We start from the raw sequence: 10,613 nt of genomic DNA, 5'->3' as shown, positions 1-10,613 counted from the left end.
AAAAATGGGCAGTGTGGTGGCTCAGTGGTTAGGTTTGCAGCGCTAGCTCCCAAGTTTTTATCTCACCAGGACACTATCTGCATAAAGTATGCAGGTTCTCCTTGTGTTTGCATGGGCTTCCTCGGGGTAATCCGGTTTCCTCCCACATTCGAAAAACATGCAATAGGGCTAACTGGCTTCCCCCAAATTGACATTAAACTGTGTTAATGCCATATGACTATCGTAGGAACATTATATTGTGAGCTCTATTGAGGGACAGTTAGTGACATGACTATGGACTTTGTAAAGAGCTCTGTCAGCTCTCTATAAATACTGGATGATGATAATAATAAAAAGTCAAGCCATGGTGTCTACCACATGGAGCAATCAATTTAAGTCTCTGTATGGTTTTGCTAGATTTATACCTGGTCACATGCCAGGTGTTCTCTCTCTTTTTAGTGTCATTTTTTGTTTTCTTGAATAAAAAGCTGTTACTAATTATTTTTTTGTTCCAACAGACTGTGACATCTCATTGATTAGTCTAGGTCAGCTTATCAATATACAAAGATAACTCTTGCTGCATTTCTGACACAGCACTTTGGATAACTGAACAGAGAGTGTCAGATAATACAACACAGGGCATAGCAAATCATTTACAGATTGTGCCAAAAGTGCAATCATAGTTGCAAAGCAGAACTGTGGTCAGGCTATGTACACTAAAATCTTCAAATACATATTTATTCCTAACATGTCCAATGAATTGCCAGTCCTACAATCTTTACAAGTATGATTGGGGTATAATGCCTGCTCAATTTATATCTACTTCCTTGTTGCGGATTTCTCCTTACTCCTTATCTAGCACAACAATTTCCAGCAGGACAGGAAGAGAGGATAAAATCCTTTTAACAAGTCCTGTTCAGCAGTAAAAACTGAGCTGGAATTATTATGCTTTCCTAGCCACCATAACCAACATTTTAATAAACAAAGGAAACTTGTACATAGTAGATGCAGCCATAACTGTCCTCCTCTGAAAGTTACTGTATTGTCACTGACTGCAATACTTGAAACCAATTTTTTAATAAAAATGTTGGGTTAAGTGACAACACCTAACCTTCATACCTGTTCTGAGCCTGACGTATAACAACCCAGCAACTAGCCAGCAAAAAAATTCTTACCAAGGTTTTCATCTTTCTATGTTTTGTTTAAAAAATAAAGTCTCAGTAACATTGTTATTTGTCTAATATTATTATAATATTTTTTTCCACTGTGTAGGTCTGTTGCAGCTAGCATGTTTCCTTGGGTAATAGGCTTGCTAATTAGTGTTTATTTGCTGATGATATTTATCAATGTGTAAGGCAAATTGGGATTCATAAAAGGGTTTGGCTTTGGATGGCAGTAGAATCCACACACATATTTCACCAACATTCTTGCGATTCAGTAAATCCCTCCGACATATGTTAGGGAACACTTATCAGACCAATCCCACGCTGTGCACCACCTCTGTATAACACGTCCTGTTTATTCTCTTCAGTGGCATTGCTTGGAACAGCATGGAGAACAAAGTTAGTTGTCTGCCCTCTGTTCAGTAACTTGCAGCATCCCCTGCTTCCCTTTTGCCGTACAGCCTGAAATGAACCTTCTTGGCATCCCCAGCACATTATTTGAAGTTGAGCAGCTGAAAGAGATTTTAGGAGCAGATTAGTTCCTGGCTTCATTCTGCCCTGCCATTGGCTGCTAGGGCTTTATAAACTTTCTGCACACATTCACCAGCTCCCTGTTATAGTTAAGCTGGGCCGACCTGCTGCTGGGGTGTTTATCCCTTGTATTTACTGTTTGGCCTATTTACTGATCCTGAGATTGTATGCTGTCTGGACCAACCTTTTTTCTTGGACCACGTCTCTGTTTTGTCTTTACCCTTGGATACCCTGTCTGGTGGACTGATTACCTGTATATGACCTCTGGCTCTGTTTTCTGGTCTTTCCTCTGCTGGAATCTCCTGTACTGGTTTATCTGTGGGCTCCTGGTCCTCTGTCAGTCCTTCCCCGGATGCCATTCTTTGCACACAGAAGTCTTCAGGGCAACTAAGTGATGCAATGGTGCAATTAAATTAAACCTGACTTTTGAGTCTTTTACCCCAGAGTAACTCTTTAAATAGCTTTCACAGGAAATGGCTAAAACCTGCTAAAACCAGTTAATTGGAAAATTATAAAGAAAACGCTCCTTGCAATACTGGTCAGAATGACAGTGGTGGTCAAAATGTCCCCTATAAGACAAATAAGAGTCCAATAAAATCATGCAGCTGGCTCTTCCAAGTAGCATTGGCCCTGGATCTATGCAGGTACCATCAAATGGAAGACATCAAGAAAACTAGTAACTGCAATAGTAGTATTTCCAAACTGTAGAGTGAAGGGACTATTTGATAGGGTATATATTCTCAGGTATGTTTTGGATACTTAATGGAAAAAAAAGCATGTCAAGGAAACTTGCAGCACCGGGGTATAAAAAACAGGGCAGGATTGCAAATATAGATATAACTTCACACACAGAAAGTGAAGGGAAATCTTTCTGATGGTACATGATGAAAAAACTGTATTATCCTGGTATTATCCATTCCTTCCCTTAGCTATTTTTTTTCTTTTTTTTCTTTTCTTTTGTTTTAGCTATCTTTTAACTTGTCAGTGGCTAATGGAAACATGACGTGATGTGACAGTGATGTTACACATAGATGGACTTGACTACTAAAAAGAGCAGCTACATTTGATAGTTTGGTTCTGGGAAAAGCTTTAAATATGACTTTGATAGATCTCTGCAGAATTAAAAGGAAATGGACCTAATCTTCCGTTTCCTCCCTTTTATTTTATTTGAATTTGCAAAAGAAGCAACAGAACAGCTGAGAATCTAATAAGAGTGATAGAAACGTTGATATCTAGTTTTAGGAATCCCCCCAAAAATGCAAAAAGCCAAAAGGTATTCCGTCTGATAATATTCTATGCAATGTGAATTACCCCATATGAATTGACTGAGCCTTAAAAAATCCTGAATGAATTTACTAGAAACATAAGCTTAACCAAAGGATTTTTGCTTAACCATAATTGTAATTCCAATGTTGATTTCGAAAATAATCTATTCAGTTCATCAGTGGAGTGAAACTCTTCTTGAAAGCTTGATTACCAGTATTCAGGTACGGGCAGCAAAATTTAAATTCAAGGGCAGCGCATTATCATTACAAGAGAGTTGACTTTAATGAAGATGAAAAGGGATGATTATTGATAGTTTTTATTTATTTTTTTCCTGTACCTTTTTTGCTCAAAGTTCAAGAAAGCTCCGCCGACACCCAAAGACAACAGTCTATTAAAACAACAGGAGATTTATGCTGCTTATTTACGGGTGTTAAAGCAATCCTTACAACACTGCTGGCAGGCACTGTTAAAACCTGCCGGAATAATTCACAAGATTTTCATTTTATTATTTATTACCAGATAAGTAGATGTTGCACTTATTCCACTGCACTGAAGATAACAGCTTAATAAAACTTAAGGGTATTTATTTCCCACTGTGATCACTGTCTTTTAAGTGAAAAGAAGTTCATTAAAGGTACGTTCCGATCTAATATGAAAGTTTTAAATGTAAATTGACTTAAGGAACACAGTCGCCCTCCTAAATGGCTTTTAAATGTACCTTGACCTCACCTTCTACATATTGGCATAAGGGTGCCCTGATTGCAGAGAATTTGTTCCTTGTATCCATCAATTGAAAGGTCTTATATCATCATAACCTCCCTGTGCATTTAAATCTATCTTTGTATGGTATTCTTATTATCTTCTTCTACCATTGCAATACCAAAGATATAATCTGTTCTATCCCAATGTTCCAATTTACACTATTTTTATAACCTGCTTTGGTAACTCCACCCCATGTAGGTTTAATTGAAATCCTACTAATTCCTAAATACTGAGATCAACATCAAATCTGTTCAGGGAAAGGAGCACTTCAATTGAACTCTTTGGCATAGCCACGTGTGATCTTGATCATCTACTACCATGTCAATGCAACCTCAAATTATCCAGGGGAAAGAATCAGGAATTGTTTGGGATAGGACAGCCACTGGGCTTCATCACCTCAATAATGATTTTAGAGAAGAGTAGTTGTTCTCCGAAACAATATAGGTTTTTATGCATTTACCACTTGATCTTACCAGTAGTCATTCTGTTTTCTGCTTTAAACCAACAGTTCCATGATTCTGCTGCTGAAATTGTAACATTATTGTCTCCCTGTCTCTGTATTCATCTAAAGCATTGATGCCATCAGCTACTGATTGTTCAGGCTCAGCTAACTTGGAAACAGAAGTGAGGAGATCATTGACACAGGTCTGCCAAGCAGGGCATTGAAAAATATGTGACAGTCATTTAATTATGAAAAAGATGATTTTGTAGTGTTTTTTGCCTGGAGAGGACTCTAGCTTCTGGTCACCTCCAGTATGCAGGTCCTGAAAAGTTGAAATCTAGATCTTCTAGGACATTATTCATTTTATGAAGGGAGAAGAGCTTAAAGTCAGCTTGGTGAACTTGTTTTTTTTTTCCAATTCATGTCCATTTATGTTACCCAATGTGCGTTCCACACCAGCACAGTGCGAGATCGGGTGATGTAGCCAGAAGAAGATGGACCAAGAAGGCAGCACTCGGGGCTTCCTCCGAGCTGGGAGGAAGGAGGACTACAGGACAACGCAGGACCCAATCCTAGAAAACTCCCGGGGACTCGAGGGATCCGGGGAAATTAAGTTGAGTTAAGGTTTTTAGTTTAGTTCCGATTTATTATTACTTAAATATGCTAAATAGGAGGTGGTTTGAAAGTTTTATTGTACTGTAACTTTTTGACAAAAAATTTTTGTTAAATTGAATCTTTTGCATTTACCTCTTCTGTGTCACCTTTGGACATAATAATAATATAAGGGTCAGTGGGGGAAACAAACAAACATTTAAGGAGAATCAGTCTCAAGGGGGAATATGTTGAATAAATGTGTTATTTCATAACTTTGGCTCTCTTCTTTCTGGGCAAAGCCAGGAACTTTTCACCACCACATCGTATAGCTCCTGATATTGATGGTAAGTAGCAGTGCCTTTTGCGGTTTTAAGTTGTTAACTACTGTTGGCTGTTGCTAATATATTTTTTGTCAATGTTACCCCTATTCCTTGTCACTATGCGATGGTACTGTCTATTCCCTGATTTTTATATTGTTACATTACTCCCACCTATTGATTTCTGTATCCCTTATCCATGATATTTTTCTAATAAAGATATTGGTAATTAATGTAGTGTGATATTTATTGGTGCGGGCAGCAGGATGCTGGGTAATAATTTTATTAAGTCATAGCACTTATTGGCTATTCTAATTAGATGACAGGCTCCCTTAAAAACCCTATGCTTTTTGCAGAACCATAGCCTGAGTATACAGAACAAAAGCCTAATATTCTGGGGTATTATCATTACAAAATACAGCAGTTTGGTCCAGTCTACCGCTAGCTTGCAGGACAGATCATCGAAAAAGTTGAATTTAGGAAGTGTTGAGGTTTCAACATATGGTAGTTTTTGCCTTTGGGACAAAAGACATAGAGGTTTATTCTCACAGCAGAAATGATAAAAATATATGTATGCTTGATTATTTCCAGGAGCTTCTGGTAATTACATTAAGATAATGCATGCAGATGGAAATCGTGAATTGTGGGACTGATTTCAGCAGAGTCATCATTTATAGAATACAGCTTTTATGAAGAATTTGTGCACAGAACAAAGCAGGATGATGAATGATGTTTTCTATTCAGAGTGGGGATATTCACTACTGTGTATTAATATTCACAGCAGAGTGTTTTTATTTTCCCCAAATGATACATTTTCTATGAAAAGATAACAGGATTCTCAGAATGTTTTCATCCAGCATTCTAGCTTATTCTGAACATAGAGGTACTTTGCCTGGTCATATATAGACCATGTAGGACAGAACAGGTGTCTTCTAGAGGTGATGGAATTACAGAGGTGATTTTTAAGGCGGTATTGGGATTAAAACAGGGACTCTCAGTCCAATATTTTTAAAGAGTATTTTTAAGGTAGCTTTCAAGATAACCAGCTACTTTTTGCTAAATGTACAAAGTGACAAGTTCCCCTGAAAGCCCTTTCTGATTCTCACCTCTGCTTCATGTGTGCATTAAATATTCTCGAGAATAATATAAAATGCCAACAACAAAAATGACAAACGCTCCAAAGTGTTGACTGCAAAGCCCTCTTGCTCTTTGAGTATACCTCGGGGAAAGCTGTCCCATTCCCCTGCCATGCCTGTGCAGACCATAATGGGATTTTATAATTCCAAAGCCGTAATCTAAGCAATTTGTGTCCCATTACAGTAGGAAGGAGAATCAGGCTGGCATAAATAAGAAAACAAGCAACATCTCGGAAGTGACCAACCCTGTACTATAATCTAAAAGTGATAAACATTCATCACCAAGAAGTGTTATGTCCTGAAATGAAGTATTATTTTATGGTGTTCTTGATGTTTTACAAGATAGGAAAATGTTTTGTTCAGCCAAGTGAGCTTTTATAATTGCTTATCTTACAAACTGATAAGCGGCAGATTGAATTCTCTATAGAAAATAAATCAATTGTTCCAGCTTTTGTGAAGAGTGCGCAATGGTGAAAGAACTTTTCCTCTGTACCTGCAAACTTTTTCTGTTCTTTTTTTAATGCAGAACCATTTTAATATTTTATTTGCTATCTTTTAATGTTGATGGAAAGCCTCTGTTGTTCAATCTACATGGCCTACCTTGCACTCGATTTGACATGATGAGGCTTCACAGTAATTACGACAAGACAATAAAAGCTGCAAGTTCAAATCAAGGCAGGTGCCCCAAAGAGAAACAAATGTTAATGTGATCTTCTGCCAAGTTTGTTTTGTTGCACATAGGCCAGGTAGGCATACTGATTGCTGGAAATATACAAAAGTACAGATAATGTAGCAGAAGTGAACTAAATCCTGCAAAACCAATTTCCATCAGAAGGTAGCTCAATGCAACTTGGAAAGTCCTCATATACCTGTGGTTTTTGTCCAGAAAGTCAAAAAGTCTGAATTCAATACTGTAAAGTTATAGCCCCCTCCCTCCTGATATGAAGAACAGTAAAAGGTGTTAGCATGTAGAGGGGAGGCTAAATTTCTGTTCAATGTAATAAAGCTCTCCAAGACTGGAGAGGATACACTGCCATCAGTGAAGCTGAGTGACCCACCAAACTGGAATGGATTTCTTAAAAGTCATTTGCTATTTGTTAAAAAATGTTTTCAGGCCTGGACCAGATCCATTTCAGGTTTGCTGGATCACCCAGCTTTACTACAGGATTCACTACAGGATTCTAATCCTTTTGAGTTGTTCATATAGTAAATACATTTCCATTCCTTTTAAAGCCCTTTGACTACCAGTGGCTACTAGGGATAAGCGAGCAAGTTTTTAAAACTCAATCTGGCTGCGAATTCGGCCTTTCTCACTTACCAAAATTATAATCCAGAACAGCTGATGTCAATTCGCCAAACAAGATCGAATTTAAAAAAAAAAAAAGACTGTGGGCTGTGCTGGCGCTGCATTCATTGATCAGCTCAGTGTTCAGCTCAGTGTTCGATCCCCGGCTTTCCTCAGCCCAAAAGAGAGCTCTAAAGGTTTTGAACGGGGGGGACATGTCCCCATTTAACCTCTAGTCCTGGGGATTGCACACAGGATTCCCAGGGCTGCATGAGCAAATGCAGCCCTGAGAATCCACTGTGATCTCGGGGCACTAGAGTGAATTAACCTCTAGTGCCCAGTAATGAATTAACCTCTAGTGCCCGTGGATCGCAAACAGGAGGATTCCCAGGACTGCATGAACAATTGCGGCCCCGGAAATCCACTGCGATCCGGGGGAAATAGAGGTTAATTAACCTCTAGTGCCAAGGATCACAGTGGAACTGAAGATGAACTCCCAATAGAGTTTCTCCATTGAGAGTTCATTTGCAGTTCAGTTCCCACCGTCACCGGGCTGTACTTATCAGCCTGGTGACTGTGGGAACTGAAGTGCAGATGAACTCTCAATAGAGAAACTCCATTGAGAGTTCATCCGCAGTTCCACTGCGATCCCTGGGCACTAGAGGTTAATTTATCTTTAGTGCTGGGGATCGCAAACAGGATTCCACTTTAATCTTGGGGCACTAGAGGTTATTTAACCTCAAAAGCTGGGGATTGTAATGATTTCAGTGATCTTCTGATGGTTTCGCGAAATCGGTTCACCGAAATTTGGTGGACCCATCGGAAGTTGGAGGAAATTTTCTCGAGAATGCCAGAGACATTCTCGCTTATTCCTACTAGCTACTTCTATTGGTTGGTTTGTCACGATATCGAGGATAATAGGTACCTAGGCACCTAAATTACATCCTTCTTTTTAATATTTCCTGAAACAGCAGAATCATTGAGAATGCTATTGCCATATTGATGTTTAGAGTACAAATAAAGTTATCTTTATATGAGATCCTGCTCTTTTTGACCATTTTGTTAATTGTATGTTGTTTGATTCTTCAATATTTTAAAACTTTTGATATCAATAAAGAATCTGTTTTGATTTGTCAATGTTGATGCCTTAAAAGTTCTATTTATTCAATACTTTTTTGACTTACAATATTTGGATCTTGTTATGAGGTTCTAGCAGGAGAGCGCAGCTATTCATATACACTAGACTGAAGATCAGTGCTTCTCTACTGAGGATGGTCATCCTCTTTGACCGAGTACTGAGCTTTGGGAGTAACGCACATGGAGCACAAGTGAGGAAAGTGGACACCTACTTAGCCAGCCAGATCGACCAAACCAACTCTAGTGATCAATGGGTTGACAGATGTAGCAACCAGATCACCCTTACATCCTACTTACAATGCATGAAGGAATGTGGCATCACTACCTGACAAAAATGGCCCTTTTGTACTTCATGCAATCTCATTATAAGTTATACTAAGTGAGGTTAACCTATTCAGGTACTTATTTGTAAAAGAGATTCTATTCCTAGAAGAAATAATGGTATGGACAATCTATTGAAGCTGAAGGAACATTTTGACTTTTCTTAAAAGATTACTGTACTTCTAAAAAAAGATCTATCTTAATTTATTGATGAACACTAGGAAACTTTGCATATATAACTCCCCATGTGTTTTTTCAATGTACTTTTAGTGCTGTCATCACAGGTTCAGGTCAGTAATAAAGCAGATTTAAAAAAAAAAATAAAAAAAATAAAAAAAAAAATGCCATCCTCCTTACCATAAACATGATGTAAATCCAGTGTTTTATGGAAGGTTATACGAGGACTCTGACTCCGACTCTGACTCTGTCTTCCTTATGGCGGCACTTGGAGTTCTTTAACAATTCTGTGATCTGCTATCTGCAGTATTGTACTGTGAACCCAGATTAACACAGTGGTTCCCTCTTTGTGGTATCTCTATGACAGTGCTAACAGTTGAAATAAAATATACTTGGCGCCTTTCAGCCTGAACTGAGGTCCTACATTGTATGCAACAATGGCGGCAAATAGGCGGTCACATGTCCATTGGACCGGAGCAGCTGAAATAGACTGCTCTCCTGCAAGAAGGAATCATGTGGTATCGATATATACGCAAAATAATTCTGTCTATTACACATCCACAATATAAAGTTTGGTAAAAGTAATATTCTCGATAGTTTTTAGTAACAGTAAATTGCACAAGGGATGTGGAGGCAGTGCTGTCCAGTTCTATGGAGAGGGAAGAAGGAGGATTAGTAGAAGGCACTCTATTGTGTCCTCATAGAAAAAGACAGTGGTCATCCCTAATCAGTCATACAGTGATCTGCTGTGGCAAATTGCTAAACAACAGCAGAAGACCACTGTACTCCTTAGATTTGCACCCAAGACAATCATCTAGAGCAGTGGTAGCCAACTTTATCGTATCCACAGACCACTAAATTTACACCGCGCATGCAAGGCGAGCCGGGTGTCACTCAAAGAGGAAGAAACTTCCCCATAGTGATGTCATGATGCCAGAACCCACCCACACTAAATTTACACCGCGCATGCAAGGCGAGCCGGGTGTCACTCAAAGAGGAAGAAACTTCCCCATAGTGATGTCATGATGCCAGAACCCACCCACTCTCCCATCGCAGGACACTTTGATCCGTAAGCGGGACGTGGTTTGCGGCTCTGACCGCACTGTACAGAGCCGTGGACCAACCACCAAAATTTTCTTGCTGACCACTGGTTGGTGACCGCTGATCTAGAGTTCATACATAGACTAAATGAAGATCAATGCCTTGCTATTCAGAGGGAAAGATGGACTCCAAAATGCAGATCTATATCAGGTGACCAAAGTTCTGTTAATTTTAATTGTAGTACCGTAAATTACATAAAAGTTTCACCTTTAAAACTTGTGAATGGAATATTCCTGACATGAGATTCACTGTGATTGCATTCTTGTGCATGTAACAATGATTTTACTTTTGTCTTGTCCACATTGTGAACCTTAATATGGTTTCTGAATCATTTTATCAGCAATTCAAACCTTTTGTAAAATTCAGCTGAATGTCAGAATGTTAAAGTGTTCTGGGGGTTAA

The sequence above is a fragment of the Pyxicephalus adspersus genome, chromosome 5 (assembly GCF_032062135.1).
Source record: "Pyxicephalus adspersus chromosome 5, UCB_Pads_2.0, whole genome shotgun sequence".
In the NCBI taxonomy this organism is placed as follows: domain Eukaryota; kingdom Metazoa; phylum Chordata; class Amphibia; order Anura; family Pyxicephalidae; genus Pyxicephalus; species Pyxicephalus adspersus.
The sequence above is the reverse complement of the archived record's forward strand: the minus strand, read 5'-3'. Positions refer to the sequence as shown.